The sequence below is a fragment of the Cnephaeus nilssonii genome, assembly GCF_951640355.1.
Source record: "Cnephaeus nilssonii genome assembly, chromosome: 20".
In the NCBI taxonomy this organism is placed as follows: Eukaryota; Metazoa; Chordata; class Mammalia; order Chiroptera; family Vespertilionidae; genus Cnephaeus; species Cnephaeus nilssonii.
Genome location: NC_137091.1, coordinates 34081523 through 34103568, shown reverse-complemented (window position 1 = coordinate 34103568; position 22046 = coordinate 34081523). Strand labels below are relative to the sequence as shown.

General features: G+C 51.6%; 1 protein-coding gene across 1 annotated transcript in view; it reads right to left on the bottom strand.

The window, feature by feature from the left end:
• The window catches only part of CHST8 (carbohydrate sulfotransferase 8), a gene marked incomplete at its 3' end in the record, with an annotated part of 107876 nt that extends 87224 nt beyond the window's left edge, over positions 1 to 20652 (bottom strand). The window contains exon 1 of the mRNA XM_079759509.1: positions 20539 to 20652. The remainder of the gene's footprint in view (positions 1 to 20538) is intronic.
• Positions 20653 to 22046: the final 1394 nt, after the last annotated feature.

The window sequence follows — 22046 nt, the reverse complement described above, 5'->3', positions numbered from 1 at the left end:
ATAATGGTGTGCATTACAATCAGCATCATTTTAGATTTCATGAAAATATGGGAGTTTTAAACAATGTATGGGATACAATAATATCTGACTAGAATTAATAACAAAAGAAAAAATAAAAAGCTTTAAAATACTCTCCTAAACACCTCTCTTATATAAAAAAGGAAATCAAAAAAGCAATTTTACAGTATGAAAAATTATGATGACAACTTATGTACACGAAAACTTATGGAATGTGGCCAGAACTGTGCTCAGAGGAAACTTTATTGCTTTAAGTGTTTTATTCTTAAGGAAAAAAATAATAATTAATGACTTGGACATTCAACTTAAACATTAGAAAAAGAGCAAGACAATAAACCTTAAAAAGGATTTAAAGATGAAAGGGGGAAGTAGAGATTTTTAAGAGTTTAATAGTAGGGTGAATAAATAAATTTAACAGTGGTGTCTTAGAAAACACCAATAAAATATACAACTGCCTGGTAAAGTCTACTCATAAAAACAAAAGAGAGAGAAACGCAACATTAATGAAAAAGATATAACCAGAGAAGATATAACTTATTAAAATATAAGAATGCCACGTGGAATTCTGTGCTAATAAATTTAAAAATCTTGATAGAATGTATGATAGTCTAAGGAAGCAGAAGTTATACAAACAGTTAAGAAGTAGAAAAAGCTGAACAGAAACAAGCAGAAAACCCTCATTCTCCCCCAGAGGCGGTGTCCTCAGACAGATTGCACTGGGAAATTTCAAACCTTCAAGGTACAGAAGTTTTCTATGCTACTTAAAACGCTCCAGAGGATAAAGAAAGGAGAAAAACTTCCTAATTAATGTGATGAATAACACATAACCCTGGTCCCCAAACCTGCCAAAGATGAAACAAAAATAAAAATCACCGACTAATCTTGTTTGCCACTCTAGATGTAAAAATCCTAAATAAAAGATCATGGCAGCCCTAACCGGTTTGGCTCAGTGGATAGAGCGTCGGCCTGCGGACTGAAGGGTCCCGGGTTCGATTCCGGTCAAGGGCATGTACCTTGGTTTCGGGCACATCCACAGTGGGAGGTGTGCAGGAGGCAGCTGATCGATGTTTCTCTCTCATCAATGTTTCTAGCTCTCTATCCCTCTCCCTTCCTCTCTGTAGAAAATCAATAAAGTATATTTAAAAAAAAAAAAAAAAGATCATGGCAGACACACACAGAACCCACCACCACCACCCCTACCTCCAAATGCATGGAAATGCTGGATGCAATATGAAATAATTAAAAATACATAATTGAGCTTGAAGGAGAGAAAAGGAAATCCTTAGGTGTCAAAAATGAAGCGATATGAGAGCTGTAGCAATAAACTGTCAGCCGGTGCCCAGAGATGCTGAACAGCAGCGGGCAGACCACAGAGGCCAGCACCGGGCATTGGTGTCCGCAAGCGCAGAAGACGCAGCCTGGTCTGAGCTCCGGCACCAAGGTCAGGCTCCGCCAGGGCCCCCACTCATTGGAATGGCGCTGGAAAACTCCACCGGTCTGGGGAAATACAAAACAATCTTGGGGTGGGTGGGTGGGGGGCGGATTTCCAGAAAGAATGGCAATCCCAGGCCAGCACCATAGCCGTGGGGTCCAAGTTCACCCTTCCGATGTGGTGGTGTAAATCCCAACACTTTCACAGCCCAGGAAGCACAGGGCTACTGTGTAAAGTATCACCCATCTTAAATGAGTTTGGATCACTTCTGCTTTCCTAGAATATCACATAGGAATTCTAATCTGCTCAAAGAAATGGTTCACGGTGAGGCAAAATCAGCTGATAAGCAAACAGAAGAACGAATACTCCATGAGCCTGCCATAAGAAAAAGCCTGAAAAGGCAATATAACTATGTTTTAGATTATTAAGTGCATAAAGAAAGACGAAAAATAACAAAAGAATGGGAAACTACAAAAACAGGTATGGAGATTTAAAAGATCTCCACAGAATTTCTACAAATAAAAAATATAGTGATTGAAATTAAAAACACAGTGCGGGAGTTTAACAACAGATTAATCAGTAAACCAGCAGATGCAGAGACCCAGGAGATAAATCTGACATAGTCACCCAGAACGCATACATGAAAAATAGGAGACCGAGGTTACAAGGAAGAGAGTAGAATGAGAAGGTCCAAAATAGTACGAACCACCATGGAGACGCTGGCAGAAATGCATCCCTAGGGACTGAGATGAAGTCAGGTCCTTCTCGTAAACTTGTAATAATGATCTTGAGGCAAACATGTTGGTGTCAGTGCGGGGACTCTGGGGCATCCAGGAACTGATAACTAGGACTTACATAGGGATGGCCATGTGCCAGCAACTGTCTTAAGCACTTTACATACAGGGTGTCCAAAAACAATGTATACACACTTTAACAGCAGACAGCTCAGTTTTGAAAATGAAATGTATTTTAATCAACACTGCCTTTATCATTATACAAAGTGTATGTATACCGGATATATTAACTCATTTAATTATCATAACAACCTAAGTATATAGTAATAGTACGCCCAATTTATGGGTGAGAAAACTAAGAATAGAGTTTAAGTCATTTTCCTCAGCTATTAATTTAAGCATAGAGGTAAAGTCAAATCCATGTAGCAATCTGCAGAGTTCATATTCTGTCTTTTTTTTTTTTTTTTAATCCTGACCTGAGGATATCTTTTTCCCATTGATTTTTAGAAAGAGTGGAAGGGAGGGGGAGAGACACAGAGAGAAAAACATCTATGTGAGGGAGACACATTGATTGGTTGCCTCCTGAAGCGCCCCAGCCAGGGGCAGGGATTGAGCCTGCAACCAAGATACGCACCTTTGACTGGAATGGAACCCGGGACCCTTCAGTCCGCAGGCTGACACTCTACCTCAAACCAGCCAGGGTGCAGACTTCATATTCTTTTTTTATTATTATTATAAATCTTTATTGTTCAGATTATTACAGGTGTTCCTCTCCCCCCCCCCCCATAGCTCCCCTCCACCTGATTCCCCACCCCACCCCATACCCTTACCCCCAGCCACTGTCTTCATCCATAGGTGTAAGATTTTTGTCCAATCTCTTCCTGCACCCGTCAGACCGCCTTCCCCCTGAGAATTGTCTGTCGCCTCCCTTTCTATGTCCCTGATTCTATTATATTCACCAGTCCATTCTGTTCTTCAGATTTTTTTATTCACTTGATTTTAAGATTCACTTGTTGGTAGGTATGTATTTGATGTCTTTTTGTTGTTCATAATTTTTACCTTTACCTTTTTTTTCTTCTTCCTCTTCTTAAAGAATACCCTTCAGCATTTCATGTAATCCTGGTTTGGTGGTGATGAACTCCTTTAGCTTTTTCTTGTCTGTGAAGCTCTTCATCTGACCTTCAATTCTGAATGATAGCTTTGCTGGGTAGAGTAATCTTGGTTGTAGGTTCTTGCTGTTCATCACTTTGAATATTTCTTGCCACTCCTGTCTGGCCTGCATAGTTTCTGTTGAGAAATCAGCTGACAGTCGTATGGGTACTCCCTTGTAGGTAACTAACTGTTTTTCTCTTGCTGCTTTCAAGATTCTCTCTTTGTCTTTTGCCCTTGGCATTTTAATTATGATGTGTCTTGGTGTGGTCCTCTTTGGATTCCTCTTGTTTGGGGTTCTCTGCGCTTCCTGGACTTGTAAGTCTATTTCTTTCACCAGGTGGGGGAAGTTTTCTGTCATTATTTCTTCAAATAGGTTTTCAGTATCTTGCTCTCTCTCTTCTTCTGGCACCCCAAAAATTCAGATTTTGGTACACTTAAAGCCGTCCCAGAGGCTCCTTACACTATCCTCACACTTTTGAAATCTTCTTACTTTCCGCCTCTCTGGTTGGGTGTTTTTTGCTTCCTCATGTTCCAGATCTTTGGTTTGACTCTTGGGGTACGGTGATCTACAGTTGAGTTTCTGTATATTCTTTATTTCAGACAGTGTATGCATAATTTCTGACTGGTCCTTTTCCATTTTTTTGGTATTCTCATTAAGGTCCTTGAAGGTCTCTTCAAGTTTATCAGCAGTTTTTAGAAGATTCTTGAGTAACCTTATAAATGTGGTTCTGAACACTGTGTCGTCCATTAGTTTACTTTCCTCCATCTCTTCTATTTGTGACCTGCTTCGGTGTCTCCACATTTTGGCTGCCTCCCTGTGTTGATGGAGTGGCTTTGTGTGGTCAGTGACCTATAGGGACCGGTAGTTCAGCTTCCCCAATCTCCCTAGGTGGTCGCTCTTGGTACCCCCCCTTTGTAGGCTGAGTGCAAAGTCTTGGTGTTGTTAAGCCTTGATTGCTGTTGGTACACTGGGAGGATTTGACCTCCAGGACAATTGGCTGTGAGGATCAGCTGTGTCTATGCCGGGAGACAGCCTTATTCAACTAGACTTGCAGAATTGTAAAAGCCTCTGTGCTCAGCTTGGATGGGGCGGAGTTTCAGGGTGGAGCCTACAGCCTTGGCTTCCCATCAGCCCCGCCCTATGAGGTTCCTGGGTCTCAGTGTCCCTCAGTGTCCCTCTGTACTCCCTGCAAGCACCTCTGAGAGAAAGGCACCCTGGAGTTTCACCCGCTGCCAAACAGTCTAGTCTCTCCCCCAATAAATCTGGATTCCCAGATTCTCGCCCGGAACTGGGTTTCAGTGCAGTCGGAACTGGGGCTCAGCGCAGTCCGGAGCTTTTGTCTCCTTCCCGCTAAGGCAATTCAGCGGCACAGTCAACAGTCCGTCCTCTGCGCACATTCACGTGTGCGCCTCAGGAATTGAAAGGCTCTGCCTTTCACCGCTCCCCTGAGTTTCCGCCTTACAGCCCAGATTCCCCCAGTATGAGCCTGGCTTCCCAGGGTCTCGCCCGGAACTGGGGTTCAGTGCAGTCGGAGCTGGGGTTCAGCGCAATCTGGAGCTTTTATCTCCTTCCCGCTAGAGAACGCCGGCCAGGCACTCAGCTGCCCCATCCTCTCTGGCTCCGTCCTCCCCACACGCGCGCGCGCACGCCCGTGTCTCCGCCCGTGTCTCCATACCTCAGGCTTTTACGGCTCCTCTGATTCTCCTTGTGGTTTTCTCTTTCCTTCTAGTTGTGGGCATTTCAGTCCGCCAGCTTTCCTGTGGTTCTGGATGATGTCTGTTTTGACTTTTAGTTGTATTTTTGAAATTGTTGTGCGAGGCTGCAGTTTAGGTGTTTACCTATGCCGCCATCTTGGTTTTCCTCCCAGAGTTCATATTCTTAATATATACACTGTCCCTTATACGTGTGACTGGCAATTCAAAGGCTAATATTGAGAATAAAGGAAAGGCTAATGTTGAGAATAAAGGAAGAGATGATGACTGAAAGTTTTTCAGAACTTAATAAAGCCATAAGGTTGAATAAATAAGTGCTTCAACTTCCAAGCAAGAGGGAGAGACAGAAACATCAATGATGAGAGCGAATCATTGATCGGCTGCCTCCTGCACGCCCCACATGAGCCTGCAACACAGGCATGAGCCCTGACTGGGAATCGAACCATGACCTCCTGGTTCATAGGTCCATGCTCAACTACTGAGCCACAGTGGCCAGCCTGCTTGGCTTTTCAAAGAACTACCATGTTGGCTTCATGGGGGCTGGGATCTTCTGCTGCTTTGTTTCTTGAATATCCCCCAGTGCCTAGGACAGTGCCTGGCATACAGCTAGTTCTCAATAGATATTTGTTGAATAAATTGATCAGAAGATGCAATACAGTAAAACATAAAGTAAAAGACCAATTTATCTGTAGATTTGTCTTAAATTTACCTATAAATGAAACACAATTCCAATACAAACTTCCATTGGATATTTGAAACTTGGACCAACTATTTATATAGAGTGCATGTAAAATAATAAAAATGTGATGTCACACAAGAATAATAAGAGGAGACGTATCTTCTAAGATAGTAAAAATATGTTCATAAGCTGAAGTCACTAAAATAGTGGGTTCTGGTACAAGATTAGACACAGTAAAGTCAAATAGTCCCAACGCAGCCCCAGTAAATATAAGAATTAAGCAAATGATGAAGCCGGCACTTTAAAAGAGTAAGGCAAAGAGTGAGTGTTCAATAAATGATGCTGGGACAACTGGTTGTCCATTTCACACCTGCGGGACATGCATGTTATGTAGAACTACAGAGGCAGTCATACATGCAGGGGAAACAGCCCAGAGTTTTAGGGGGTTGCCTCCGGGAAGAGGCTGGGAGGGCAGTAAGGAATGAAGCAGAGAATGCTGGGTTTATTATAAACCTTTTATTAGCTGTGCTTTTTAAATTACATATAGGTGTTATTTTGATGAGAATAGAAGTTATTTTTTAAAAAAGCAATAAGCATGCCTCCCTTTAACCTATCACATTGACAAAAATCTAAGAAACGAAGACTTGCTGGTGTGCAAACAGGCACCGCTGGGTCTTCGTGGAAGGTGTTTGTCGGGAATTATTCAAAGTCTTAAAACCATGCATATCCCTTGAGCCAACAATTCCACTGCTAGGGATTTATTCTGAAATGACACAAAGGAATACAGCAAGAACGTTCACCCCGACATTCTTTAAAATTGAAAAACAAAAATGAAAACCACCAACACGTCCAAGGGGGAACTGTTTACACAAGCTCATCCGAAGGAACTCCGTGCAGGTGTCCAAAGTAGGATGGGAACAGATCCGTGACCATGAAGAGATGTTTGTGGTATACAAACTGATTAAACAGGTTACATGCGGCAGGTATAAAAATTAATAAAATGAAGATGACTTCTGAGTTTATGTATACAGAATTATTTAAAACATAAAACACTCCCTCTCTGTGACAAGGTATAGGAACCCTGGATCCAGAGATGGGCTGGGTAGACTTCCATTTTCCTCTCTTGCTCCTCGAAAGCATTCCTGCAAGGAATTGCTGAGGCTCGTAAAGGTGGAGGCAGGGATGCTGAGGTGAGGTCCCTCAGATGTGGGACAGGGGTCTGCTACCCAGTCATCCATTGAGTCCCAAAACGAGTGGCCCAAGTGGCCAGGGATGGGCTTGCCCGCATCTAGCCATATTTGGGGCCCAAACAGCTTCCCAGATGCTCACACTCTCAGGGCAAGGACCCCCCCTTCCAGCAGATGGGGGGGTCTCAAGAGGCCACAATTGGTCAGGCCTCAGTTATCTGCAGCCAACAGCTCTGCAGCCGTGGCCTGCAGTCTTGGCAATCACCGTTCCCTCCCAGGGCTCTGGCTGTCACTTTCCAGGTGGGAAAGTGTCCACTTAGCCAGGGAAGCCCTGGGCCCCTAAGTCCCCCAGCCCAGAAGCCAAATGCAGTTCACGGGCATACTGTTTGGTCAGTCAGGACTTTGGTTTTGAATTTTGAATTAGTCTCCGGACTTCAGAAGGGAAGAGATTTCATGTAATAGTCACCATCTGGTCACGCGGAACCCCATCCCTTCCTGCGATAGCAGCGAACCAAGTTCCACTGCCCCCTTCCGAAGACCTCAGTGTCCCAGGCATCCCAGACCGCACACCTCCTTTCCATGAGGCCCTGCTGCACCGGGCTGCATTTCCCGCCTGGGCTGATCCGTGTCTAGGCTCACCGGCCCCTTTTCTCTCCCACATCAGCTGGGAGACAGTGCCCACGCCCCAGTGCCCGTCCCTCCCTGTTCTGCCCTGTCCTTTGGGACACTGGGATTTCTGTCTCAGCAAAGCCCTTCAAGTCCACCCCCACCCACAGCTGGTGGTGTGGCCACTGGGATCCAGAAAAGCCCTCTGGCCCTGTTGCTGCTTCAACCCTGCGCAGGGGGCCTGGACCTGGTCAGTGCCTCACCCCACTCCTGGGCTCACGAAGGGGACACAAAGCAGAAGGAACAATCCTGGTCTTTGGGGATTCTGATCCCAGCAGGGGACACTCACCTGGCAGTCCGTTTAGGAAAAACCATCCTCGCTAGGAGCTGCTGCATGGGCTGAGTTTCCTGGAAATCTGGGGTTTATTGGGAAGGGCTCTCTGGGGAGGGCAGAGGGAGAAGTCAGGATGCCTCCCAACTGAGAACAGGGCACTCTGGGTCTGAAGGTCCCATTAGCCAGTCACTGGATGCAGGATAGGGTGTGGCCTTGGGCAAGGAGCTCAACCCCGCCCCAAGATGAGAACAGTTCTTGCAGGGGGTGCCGCTGGGAGCATCAGCCACACGTTTTCCCAGCAGCCTCCATGGACAGTGAGGGCAGAGCACCCCAGGGTCATCAGGGAGGAGTCCTGGGGGACGGGCCAGGTGAGTGACAGAGGGCTGCCTCAGTGGAAGGGGAAGGTCTGCGAAGAGAGACCCCCTCTCAGGCGAGGCCCTCTGGGAAGGACGAAAGACGGGAAATGAGGAGAATGCACTGAAAATTCAGTCACATCCCTGGCATTTATTTGAAACAGAACATTAATTCTGACTGTCATTAGAGTCCATTTCAATTTTGTAATAACATAAAAAGTTAAGAGTCTAATTTATTCATACAAATCTTGTTAGCATCCAATTTCCACATAATGTAACATATCCCTTAAAAAGCTGACAAAGCAGGAGAAATTAAAAACGTGGAGGAAGACGCCCATGGGCACTCACTGCCACGGAGCCAAAGGTGAGGAGGGGAGAGCAGGGTGGCCCACGGAGGGCTGGCAGCTGGGAACAAGAGCCGGGGCACTGGCGAGGCAGGCTGCGCGACCTGACAGGGCTGGGGCTCCCATCACACCCCAGGCTGCCCCCCCGCCGCCCCCCGCGCTGTGGGGCTCCTCCTCCCCAGCTCCCACCACCACGCTGTCCCCTCACCTGTCCCTGTCCAGCTCCACAGACATCTCCCCAGCGCTTTCCTCAGCGAATTCACCCTCGAGAGCCTGTAACGCCTCTTAATTACACGTCTGCGGTGTTTGCATTAGATAGCTGTCACCCTGTAATTTACCCATACACAGCTTTTAATTGTACATTAATCTTTCCTACACGCCACTCCTCTGCTAGAATCTGTAACAGCAGCAGTTGGGCCATTTTGTTTATTCCTCGACCAAAAATAGCTGGCGAATGTAATTGCAGATGGTCCCTCCCCTTCTTTTCCGGGGTGATCTGATGTGCTGGGGCGGGAGAGGCTCCTGTCACCTGCGGGCTGCCTTCATCCACAATATTGGACTGTTTGGTGGCTGACGTCAATTCCAGAGGGCAGGTCAGCAGCCACAAGCAATCTCCCAGCCACCTGCCACAGGCTCCCTGGGCGCCCCGGCTCCCCTCCTTTCTCTCAGGCTGCAGCCTGAGGGGCGCTGAGAGCTCTCGCTTGGGGACCATTCTCACAAGACGTTGAAGGGCAACATGTAAACCTAAGGAATCCTCCAGGTTGGAAGTTCCAAGGTCACTGGGAAAACCACAAAAGAGAACTATAAATTACAAAGCTCTGGACGGCTGCCAGGGCCCCCGGGAAGCTACATTTAGCATATCATTCTCCCAGCAGCAGGAGGAAACCTTAACTCCCTTTCCGGGGGAATTTGAATGGAATTTGTTACAAGAACATTGTGATTGAAATATCACCAATTGGCTTTTCATGACAACCCTGCACTAGATTGCAGTTGCAGTGGGGTGCCTGCGTGTGTGCGTGTGTGTGTGTGTGTGTGTGTGTGTGTGTGTGTGTGTGTGTGTTGGGGGTGGCTATTGTGTTCTCCAGCTGGCCGAGGTGGTTATAAGAGAGCCCCATACAATATTTATGAAATCCAAATGAAGCCCTACACTGGCAATGAGCTGATATCATAACACAGATTTCAAAAATGCCTTGACATTTGCCCAGGATCAAATTTCCCCTGACGGAAACCCGCGAGGCTTTGTGCTGATACCGGTCTGCACACTCTACCCTCTCCAGCAACCTTCTTCATTAAGCCCCGGTAATTAACACTGGGATGGGAGGAAGCAAAGGATCCGTGTGGTGCTGAGGAGACTAATACCGTGGAAGTCCACTTTTCCTCGGTGGAAAATATGAGCAGTGGTTTTCAGTGGTGAAAGACGGGAGTTCTGATAATTTTTATTGTTAAACCCTTTCTGACGTGCAAAACAAAGCTTGATGATTTGCTCACTGAAGGCACTCTGACAGCGTGTATTTGGACGCAAAGAGACGTGCTGCGATGATCCATCACACATCAGCCCAGGGGGGAAAACGAGAGCAGGAAATGGATTTACTTGGCGCTAAGGATCTCGGATCTTGTTTAGGGGCAACCTCTGATTCCTTCTAGGAAGGGCGTCACTGGCTTCCCCTATCCTGGGTTACAAGCTATTTCCAAAGTGGTCCCTGTGGGCATCCTCCATGCCAAAGGGCTCCTCCTTTTCTCTCTACCACAGCTTTTGGAGACAAAAGCTCCCCATACCAGGACCCAAAGTGGTGAAATATTGCATGGGAGCCCCAGAGATTGTTTACCAGCAAAAGGCAAGGGCGATTTAGTTGCTTTTTGCTAAACACTTCATATAGCACATCCTAAGAGAAGCAGAATACTTGTCAAGCATGCATCTTTATGAGCTATCCGCCTATAAACCTTGCACGAAAGGTCGGTGCTTAATGTTGCTTTGGCAGTAAATTGGCGTGATGCACGCAAGGGTCTGCTGCATCAAATTAGCATCGACCCATAAAATGCTACTGAATGATTCCTCAAATCTGCCAAGTCTTCAAATCAATTTTGGAGAAAGTGTCAAGGTTTTTTTTTAAACTTTGATAAACCTTTCATATTAGTTATCACAGAAGAGCATAAACCTTTCTAATCTGTCTTTCCTCACACACAAAAAAAAGGTGTTGTTTTTCCCAAACTGCTTTTAGCTCTTCCATCTTTCCACACCCGCCTCCACATCGCATAAACAATGTGTACCGGGCGTTCTCTGTCGCCCTGTTTTAGAGCAACTGGTCCTTGGCTCACCTGTCCATTGCCCATGATCCGCCAGTTTGGAGAGAACTTCTAGGGGCACCAGGATAAAGTTCTCACCCCTGGCCCTGAATATGCATGCAGTCCCAAGCTTGCCTCCTCCCGGCAGCCTTCCATAACTCACCAATGAACTCTGATTATTGCTCTACGCCCCTTCGTGTTGGGTCAACGAGACCATAGTCTCCTGGGGGCTCTGAGGACTTCACACTGCCGATGTCCTCACTCCCCCCTTCCCATCTCTAAGGACCAGCCCTGGCCTCCCTCTTCAGGGGAGCCCCCAGCAGATGCCCCAGCCAGAATCCTTTGTCCTCACTCCTCAACCTCCGAGATCTCAGTCACCCCTACTTGTTGCATCAGAGTTGACTGTGAATCTGCCTCTGTCCCCTGGGGGTAATGGCTGGGTCTTGAAACCCAACAAGAGCAGAACCTCAATTTGAACCTGAGGGTCTGACCCAGAGCTCTCATCCTCCAGGCTGTGCTGCGTTCCAGATAACGAAGTCAGACTTGGGAGAAAGTGAACAAGCTACAGCCAGAGAAAGGAGGCTGCACCACCGTCCCCATTAAACGTGATGGGCAGGCGTGGATGCATGGCCACAGACATGCCCTTGGGCCTGCACTTGACCTGAGGGCATGCCGTCCATGAAAAGGTTGTGTCGAAAGGCGGAGGAGGCCAAACGGAGCAGGCTGCTTTCAGGCTTCTCCAGAGGGACCCAGTGACAGATAAGCCCACCGGGAATGAGGTCACCCAAGGGATGCTCCTCAACAGCCAGTGCCTGGAGCTCTGGGGGTGAGCACAGAGCCTGGAGCCTGGAACCACGGCCTTGGTCAGAAGCTGGCTCTGGAGCAGGGGGATGTCATTAGAGGAACAGAGCCCCAGGACAGGACACCCCGTAGGGTGTGAGAGCCCAGCTTCCAGAACCCTCCCATAGCAGCTCAGGCTCCCAACAAATCCCCGTCAGGTCAGCGGGGGTGAGAGAGGACAGAGGCCCACAGGCAGCACTTTGTCTTCTGGTCCTTCGTTCCGTGGGTATTTACGGGATTGCACTCTGTGCCAGGACCCAGCAGTGGACACACAGGCAAGGTGGTCTCAATGCTCATGGAATCTGTAAAGGGAAAGAAAGGCGAGCCCCAGAGAGACTGGTGGATCATGGGGGTCCATCTGGCGATTGGGGGCTGGGATAGGTAGCGCCAGCAACTGCTGCTCTGACAAGCTCCCCAGGTGGTTCTGGGGCAGGTGGTGGGGTTCCCAGTCTCATCCAGAGAAACACCTGCCTAGTCCACCCACTGCCTTCCAGATTCAAACCTGCCCAGCAGAGGCAATCACCAGCACCCGCAACATTTAAGACATCTATCTATAATTTGGATATAAAGTGAATTTTTAAATTTGTTGAATAATGTCTTCAAATTCAACATATCCCTGGCAAAAAATAAACTGTATTAATCATCTGAGGAAATAAAATTAAAACCACAGTGTGATACCTCTACATACTCATAGAATGGCCAAAACATAAAAGACCAGCAACACAAAGTGTTAGAAAGGATGTGGAGCAACTGGAACTCTCAGGGGAGGGGTGGGGATTAGTATAACCTTTAGAGAAAATTGTTTGACAACACCTGCAAAAGATGAACACATGCATGCAAAAGATGAACCCAGCCCCTCTCTTGTAGGGGCACACTTATTAAAGTGTGTGCATATGTCCAAGGGACACAGGCGAAATGAACATGCATGCAGTCCCAAGCTTGCTTCCTTCTGGCAGCCTTCCATAACTCACCAATGAACTCTGATTATTGCCTTATGCCCTCTCTTGTTGGGTCAATGAGACCATAGTCCCCTGGGGGCTCAGTGCACTTCCTTCTCTATGAGCAACACTGTTCATAATAGCCCAGAACTCGGAACAACCCAAATGTCAATCAAGAGGAGAATGGATAAATAAATTGGGTATATTCACACAATGGAATCTTACCCAGTAATAACTATGAACAAACTACAATGACTCCCAGCAATGTGGATGAATTTCACAAATGAAGGTAAGCCGGACACAAAAGTGTACAGATTTATGAATCTACTTATATAAAGTTTAAAAATAAGGAAAACCAAGCAATGTCATTACAAGTAAGGAGAACAATTGCTGTGGGGAGGGAGGTGCCTGGAAGGAGGCACAGGGGCCTCTGGGATGCTGGTCACGTTCTGATTTCTGCTTTGGTGCTGGCACACAGGCCTGTTCTGTTTGCGGATGTTCACTGCATTGTGCACACAATCTGTGCACTTTTTGGGGTGTGCATAATGTGTTTGGAATAAAAATTTTTAAATGTACCGAATGTGGAAAACAAAAAAGGCATTGATAGGAAACTGCTTAGAACAGGTGGGACTTGAGGGGACACTAGCCAGTTAGCTCACATGCCCCCTAAGCCTTTGTCACATCACCAGGCAAGGCCACTGACCAACATACTTCCTTGCACCTGAGATGAAGAGGGACTGAGCCTCAGCTGAGAGACCAAATACAGGAGATTAATAATAATAGTAATAATAAAAATAATACAACAACAATAATAATAGAGGTAGCTGCCTTTGATTTGGGGCTGGCTAGCTGCTAGGCACAATGGCTCTTAGGCAGTTTCTATTGTCATCCCCATTTTCTAGATGAGGAAACTGAGTCCCTAGTCCACACAGTGACTAAGTGGTGAAGCTGGGATTTGAACCCAGGCAGTCTGACTCCAGGTACTAGCTTCTGTCACAACCTCTAAGTGGCTGCATGAAGTGGAGCTGGTTGCCATGGTTGTTGGTTGACACTTCAATTCATGGCAGAGGGAATTGAGAAGAGTTAAATAATAGGCATAGATTGTTCTTTCACAGGGATGAAGCTAAATTTGTAGATAAGGCCAACCCTCAGGAGGTAAAATAACAACAATGCAGATAGAGGCCCCAAAGCTAAGCAGGAGACAGCCAGATGGACTCAGTCTGGAGAAGCGTGTAGTTTTCCATGTGCATGGAGGCAGAGCTCCCGCCCAGATGACTTCCGGAGAAAAAGGCCTGTGCGTGGCTGCCGTAAGGGATGGCAAGGTGGCCATGACCACTGACAGCAGGCAGCCTCTGTATCTGTTGGTGGCAGCAGGCTCAGCCCCCAGGCCCAATGTGGGAGGGGGCATCCAGGTGAGATCACGATGCCCCACATCCACACCACTCCCAGCTCTGAGCCAGCAGAGACTGGAGCCAGACATGGGAAAGCTGAGGGACCACCAAGACAAGTTCCTTGGAAGCAGGAGTTAAATTGGACCCAGAGGTGTATACGGGAGGGGAGAAAAGAGTATTCCTGGTGAGGGTATCAGAAGAAGTCCAGAATACAGGCCTCAGCCAGCCGCAGGCTGGACGCATCACCCACTGGCTCCACCAGTACACAGAGCACCTGCTTTGAGCATTGGCTCAGACAGTTTCGACAGCTTGCGTTATGCATGACTCAACCAGTGTAGACTGCCTGAGTCATATTCTGAGCTCAACCAGTGTAAACAGACAGCCCTCAGCCAGAACCGGGCTCAATCAGTGTAGACAGTGCCTGCTCTGGGCACTGGCTCAACCAGTGTAGACATGGCACATTGGGCTCAACACCCTCAGCTCTGGGAGGTAGACCTGATGGACCAAGCCACTGTCGGACCGGAAGCCGGGGTCTGTCTGGGCTGAGCTCAGCCACAGGGAAATTCACTGAAGACAGAGAGAGTCTGAGAGCTCTGAACCTGTGCAAAGATCCCAGCAGGAGTGGGGCAGGCACTGACTACATGGAAGGTGCTCACACCCTAGACTCAACAGTATAGACAGAGTGCCTGCATCACACAGTGGCTCCACCAGTGTAGACAGACTGCACAGTTTGGCTCCCTCTGCCTGCCAGCAGCAATCACCGAGAACCTTCTCCGTGCTGAGCTCAACCTGGCCAAGACTGCCGGAGAGAGCAGTAGTTGCACCAGCGCTGTGACCTGCCTGGGTTTGCTCAGCCTCCTCTGGGACCGGGCAGGAGGCCCTGCGCATGGAAGGACCACTGTCAGTATTTGCTGGGTGCCTGGCTGCTCCCCTTATGAGCAAAGGAAGCAGACCCCTGCTTTTTAGATCTCAGGGATGGAGGAGGGTTTCAGAGCTCACAGGCTTGGGCAGATGGGTCTTGTCCCAGGAGATAAATCGGTCCCCACGAAGAGGCAGCTCTGAAGGTGGGGAGGACTTGCCTGCCAAGTATGCGTCAACCTGTGCCCGGTCTAGGAGCTGCGGGCAGAGGGGCTCTCCTGTGTCGCTTTTCCACTGATAGGCACCAGGGCATGGCCACTGGTCCATGGCGGTGAGGGCAGTGGCCAGAATAGGAAGGAAGACTAGTCTGATGAGTCCACTCTCCAGGCAGAGAGCCCAAGGGTGGTAGGAATCAGCCCCCAGAGAGGCCTGGGGCCCAAGGAGCACATCTGCACCTCCTAGTTTCCTTTTCTTGGCTCTCATCCCTCCTGTCCCCGAGTCTGGCCCAGCCAGGGAGGAGCTGGCTCAGGCCCAGGCAAGAGTGAGAACAAGGTGACAGCGGCCTGGACTGTTGCCTGCAGCTCAGTGACCACTCAAAACAGGGCCTACAGCCAGCAGTGTGGGCACCATGGGAAGTGGGGTGACTCATAGACCTGCTGCCCCACCCCAGCTATGGAAGAGCTGCATGGACCAGGTGGTGTCTGCAGGGACGCTGGGGCCTGAGCTGAGCTGCAGACAGCCATCAGAGGGAGTTGGGGATCTCTGAGCCATGGGCAGAGCCCCTTGAAGGAGTAGGTACAGGCTGACTCCCACAGGTATGAGGGAAAGGAGAGAGGGCTGGCAATGAGAGGAGGGCACAGGAGCGGAGCTGCCAGGTCAGATACAAGTGGGTGGCAGGTAATGGACCTACCAGATCACCAGGGAGCTAAGTGGACGACATGCAGGCCAAGAGAAAGGTGGGCATCATAACAGCTTGTCCTCACCAGAGAACACTGGGCACAGGGTACTGGACTGTAACTTACTGAGTGCGCACACAAGCTAGGGTTAAATGGTGACCACATGGGGGAACATAGCAGAAGGCCCAAGGGCTTAGAGGAAAGCTGGAAGGTGGGCCAAGTGAGCACGGGCACAGGGGCAGAGCCACACGAGCAGCTGCCTGACATCCCCAGCCCTGAAGAACACACGCCAGCCAGAGGGGACAGGTGCTTGGTCCAGGGTGCCCTGCCTCAGACAGAGCATTCAGAGCTCCCAATCGTGATCCAGGAGTCATGGTCCAACCACCCTCACCCTCTCCCTGGTGGATTCATGTCCATCACTCCTCTTTAGGACCATGGTCACCTTCCTCCAGGATTACTGCAGCTCCCTCCTCACTGGACTCCCTCCTCTACAGGGGCTGTACACTCAAGTCCCAAGTCTACACACACACACACACACACACACACACACAAAACCTTCAAGGCCCTATAGGGCCGGACAGAGCTCCACTTATCTCCAACCACATCCCCCTCCTCCATTCTGCTGGCCACATGGGCCTTCCCACAGCTCCTGGACGTGCTCCATGCTCCCTCTCCCTCACTTCCCCCCAGCCCTCCCTGCTTAGTTTCAGCTCCTCCTTCAGATCTCAGCTGAGTGTCACCTCCTCAGGGAAGTCTTCCCGGCCCCTAAGTCTAGGCCAGATATCTCTACTGTAGATCTCATACTCACCCAGCCGAGTCCTTCATAGGTTCATTGTAGCCCTAGACTCACACAGGCACTGTGTGTTTGTTTAGTAATAGTGTTGCAGGCAAAGCCTGAATCGGTGAGGGATGAATGTGAGGGAGTTTCTGTCCCACAAAACTACAAAACCCACGAGGGCAAGGACCACTCTTAGTTCTGCTCATCTTGTGTCCCCAGAGCCTGGCACGATGACAGACACCTAGTCCATGCTCAGTAAATGTTCGCGGATGGCAGCATGAAGAAGATGGACAGCGGGTCTGACACTGGGAGTGTGGGACGGAGGGTCATTTGGCTTCAGGTTTCAGTGCTGACCACTCTCATTTAGTTCAAGTCAATGTCATTGCCGGGGGCAGCTCTGACCGTGTCTTGGCAGAGACAGGGTGACGTGTCCTCAGTCACTAGCAGCCAGAAGCACTGATCGCCCAGCAATGCGTGGCATTCAAGGTGGGAAGTGGGAATGCTGAGACCCAGGTCACTGGCCTGGGAGGGCAGCTGGGTCTGCCAGCCCCAGCACCTTGCCTACATACAGACACTCAGACTTCCCTGAAAGATGGCTTTTGAGGTGGAATCAGGGCTGCTTGTGGGTGTCAACCCCACCTGAACGCAGGCCTCCTCATGCTGTCAGTGGCAGAGGCTGCATTTACGGCCAGCAGGTGCCGGCAAGCTCCAGATCACCAATGACAGGTAGTTATGTACAGGGTTAAAGTCACAACTTTTTCCCACGACCAATTTGTAGGTCTCATCTCCTGCCACGGTGATTCGCTGACGGGTCACACAGCCTGCAGCCAGGAAAGAATGAGATGGTGTCTCCTGTGTCCTTTGCCCCCTGCGCGAATGCAGCTCTGGCCCCTGGCTGTCTGAACCCAGGGGTCTCCTTTCCCCAGGAGGGAAGGAACACAGCTGCTCTGAAGCCAGGCAAGTCCTGGCTAGGACTCCAAAGAGAGTGCCAGGGAGCCTACCGTCACCACACTGTCACCACACAGGCTGCCTTTCCCAGCAACTTCCTGGGGCTCGAGGACACCATTGCCATATACACATCCAGAGAACCATCCTCACCCTTTAAAAAAAAAAAAATTCTTGCTGTCCCTCCACACTGCTCTCCCTGGGCCAGCACCTCATAAACCTTCTGTTTGTAACTCAGTACCTTCTGACTGGCTAAAAGGCTAGGCGCTTGTTTCCCCACAGCGTTTACGGACTCTAATTGCCACGGTTGTTCACTAAAAAGATGCCATATAAAATAAAAATAAAAAGATGCCATAAACTTGTGTCCACTTTCCTGCCCACTGGTTCCCTCCCCGCTCCACGTGTCTCCGACGTGGCTGCTACACGATGGAGAAATCAGGGAAGGGCAGCCGGTGAGGGGAGACACGCTTCCCAGACTCCAGGCCGGGCAGGAAACGGGGCACCACACCCTCCCCTGCCAGCCCCACAAGACTCCAGAGCTCACCTCCCGCGGCTCCAACCAGACTCATCAGCAAACAACGATAAAAGCTCTAAGTGACCATCTCTTCGATCCAAAAAACCACAAAAAGCCTATGAGGCCCCCGCTGGCTCAGACTTGGGAGTGAAGAGCAGAGAAGCAACCTGCATGACGCTTTCAATCAAGAGAACCTGACTCTTCTCCTTTCAACTGAACCGAGAGTAGATTCTGAGACGAGCCCACCAGGCATACTTTCCCAACGACCATGCAGCAAACACATCTTTGCCGAACTTTCCCAGACTTATTAGCTTACATAAACAGAGCTTTGAATAAATGTTTAAGAAATGAAAATTCCCTTGATACTCTGTAATCAGTAAATGTTCATTACGGAAACACAGCAAATATGCCTGAAATTTCCCAAGTGGGATTCAGGCTACGAGATTAAAAAGGCATCTCTGACAGCAGGCTGAGTTACAGAGCGACTTCCTCCCGCCACAGTCCAGGAAACCTCGGCCAAACCCAGGAGGTCAGACAGGCCCCTCCTCTCCCAGCCGGAGCCAGAATCAGAAGATGCTCCTTTTGCCCATGCAGGCAATTTATAGATGAGCCCCCACACTGGCTGACGGATGTCTCTCTATAAATAATTAATCCTTGACCTTGCTTTAAGAAAGCCTGGCCTTTTTAATTTGGGGTCTTTTGAGAAATCAATACCTGGGGAACATAATTCACTCTTCTGGAGTCTGAATCCAGGTAAATAGATCAATCAGCGGTGCCATCTGTATGTCCCAGAGCGAACAGGCCAGGCGATGGGGTGGGGTCAGACTTTTGAGGTTTTCTGTGCTCAAATGCTATGGAATTATTGATCACCCTGTGAAGCTCCATCTCTTCAGATCTGAATTTTCTCTCTCCTGTGGGTCACTTCACAGAGGCAAATGTGATGAAGGCTCTGCCATGTGCTTCCATTCCCGCCCTCCCCCCCGGCCCCGCCCCCAGGGCTCCCAGACCCTCTCCCGGCCCTATACCGTGGGCTGTGGATTAAAAGAGGGAGGTATCCTTCAAGGACCAGAGTGTCACCCGTTCCTGTGGCCCGTCTGCCTGGCCTTGTTGACAGGGATAGAGGGTGAGCAGGCGAGGCCACGAGGCCGGGAAATGTTAAAGAGAACCCCGCCACTCCCGCTGTTGGTTGCAGCGCAGGGCTTAGAAAAAGTTTTCCAGCCCAGAGCAAGGGTCAAGGTGAACCCAGATGTGAAAGTTTACCCAAAGAAAGGGGCTTGGGCGTGCAGCTGGTAAGCACCCCAGGGATGCGGAAGGGGGGTAGTCTGCCCTTTAACCCTCTGCCGCTGCCCCTCCCCCGGGGTTCACTCCGGAGAGGCTGTGGTCCCTCTATTCAACCGCTTCCGCTCTGCTGCTGGGGGGTAAATCCCGGCCCAGCAGACAAAGAGGGCTTCGGTGCCCACCCCCCTTAAGATAGCCAGTCTCGGCTCAAGGAAGGGGGTGCACTGGGGAACCAGATCCTTCCTCAGGACAGGGAGTCTTCTCGGTGAGACCACCGGGCAGCCAGGATCCACAGCCGAGGGCGCTGTGCGGCTGCTGCATCAGCTCTGGGTCAGGGTCGCAGGGCCCGGACACCAGCCGTGCTGCCCAAGTTGGCACGGGGGCAGTCCGGCGCCGGGGGAACGAGAGGGGTCACTTCCCACCCGAGCGCCAGCCCTGGCCCCGCCGACACCCGCAAAGGCGCCTTCGCCTGGCCCGGCCGGCCTGCGCGAGGCCAGGGCTGGGGTGCAGAGCTGGAAGCCAGCAGCTGGAGTTGCAGCCGCAGCCGGAGCTCGGCTGGGTCCCGCGGCAAGACGGATTTTTCGCCGCCCGCCCAAGCCGCCCGAGACTCCGACTCCCGCACTCCCGCACGCACACACCTTCGCCGATCACGGACGCGCACACACACTCGTCTCGAGTACAAAACAGGCCGGTGCCCAGGAGAGTCGCGGGGTTTGGGGCGCGCGGGGTGGGGATGCGCGCGATGGGCCGGCGGGGCACCTTCCGCCGCTGGGTAGGAAGCGAGGCAGCCTCTAACTCCTCCCACGCCCCGCACGCCACAACCCGCCCCCAGAGTCCCAGTCCCCAGCGCGCGGGAAAGCCCGGGGCGCTCCCGCCGGGCCCTTTCGAAGTCAGACGCTGCCTCCCCGCGCCCAGCACCCAGGGTTGGGACGAGGAGCAGAGGATCCGTAGGGACCCGGGGAGCCTAAGAGGCGCGGCCGCAAGTGAAAGCCAAGAAGCAAAAGTCTAATTAAAGTTCCCACTACCGGAGCGGGTTCCCACTACTGGAGCGGGTCCCCAAAGTGCTGCCAGACCAGAACCCAGCGCGCACCCTATTTCCGCCCAAGGCTTCGGACTCACATTCGCGGGGGGGGGGGGGGGGGGGGCTCGCGGGACCGGGTCGCAGTGCAGTTCTGGGCCCTCTCGGGACCCTTCGGGGCACCCCTCCCTGCCAGGAGCCTGCACAGGGCGGGGAAAGGGGTGGCGCAGGGACGCAGCGCACTTACCTGTCGCAGCCGGCACTCGCGGGGCCGCGGGCGCTTCCAGCCCCGGCGCGGTCCTCCACGGCGAATCCTCGGCTCTGGGGCGCCGGGGGAGCAAGGAGGACCTCCGCCCCAGCTCGGTTAGGGCCCTGCACCTCCTCCAGCTCGCGGCGGAACTGCGTGCGGTGGGCGAAGCGAGCGACGTGGGGCCGGCGACCGGAGCGCACAGGAGAGGGAGAGGGCGCGGTGGCGTGTGCTTCCACCGCCCTGGTCCGGGTCTGTCCCCCGCCTCCCGTCTCCTGCCTCCCGCCGCCCGCCGCCGCCTTCTCCTCTCTCCTCCCTAACAGCAGCGCGGGATGCGGCTCGCGCGCCGGGAAGGCTCCCAGCGAAGTGCTAGCGAAGCCTTCGGCAAGGCTGGAAATAGCGCCGCGCCCGCCCGGCGCCCCACCCCCGGCCTGGGCCCCGCCCCGAAGTGGTGGCGGCAGCGGCGGTGGCCCCGCCGGGAGGGGATCCCTCCTGGGATCCGCTGGCCGCTCCCGGGAGCTCACCGGTGCCGCACCCACGCGCGCTCTGCGGCTCCCGCGGCCCCACAGGCTGAGCGCTGCGAAGGAGCCGCCGCTGGGCGCGGCCCGGCGGCCGCGGGGGTGAAGGGAGTCGTGGGCCGCCCGCGTCTCCTGGGTTTCCCGAGAGGTGGACTCCCGGCTGTCACTTGGCTCCAGACCGCGGCCAGCGTGCTGCCACCGCCTCTGTGGATCGCACGCTGGCGCCGACTCGGGAGGAGAGCCAGGCGGCACCAGAGCAGGCCGTGACACCGCTGGGCAGGGGTGCGCGCCCAGGACCCACGCTTCGGGGGGCGCGGGGGCTAGCAAAACGCAGAGGATGGCACCGAGGAAGATCCTGAGAAATCCAGCTGCGGTGCAATTCGGCCACGGTCTTGGGCGGCCCGCCGCTCGGTGTCACACCGATGCCCAAATTCCTGGGGCCCTGATTCAACTGCAAGTGCCCCCGGACCCAGACTCTACCTTGAGGGCTACCTCCTTGAAGCCCTTGTTTGGTCAGGGGCCTGAGAGCTGGGAGGGTCGTGAGTGAGTTCCACCGGGCTCAAGCGACTCCTCCCCATACACCACCCCCCACCACAGAGTGGGGACGTGCCAGATCCACAGCCACTCAGCACGAGCGCGAGGCAGGGGTGTGAAGGGGGCCTTGGGGCTCTGCTTCCAGGTTTCGTTCTTCCTGTGAAGAGGTCGCCCCACCTGCAGGGAGCAAGCCGGTCCCAGGAAGGAGGCTGGGCAGGCTGCTCCCAGGAACTACACAAAGCTGTGTAAACCAGTCTTGAAGGGACACCTGGTATTTTTAAAAACCTGCAGAGAAACCTGTAATCAAATAAGGTAAAGGATGCCCTCCCCCTCCTCTCATTTTATCTGCTGCTGGTTTGGCCTGGCGACTCCATCCAGCTGACCCTGAGTGTAGGATGAAGTTGGGGACTGGGGTGGACGCATAGAGCTTGAGAAGCCAGAGAAGATGGGGCTGGG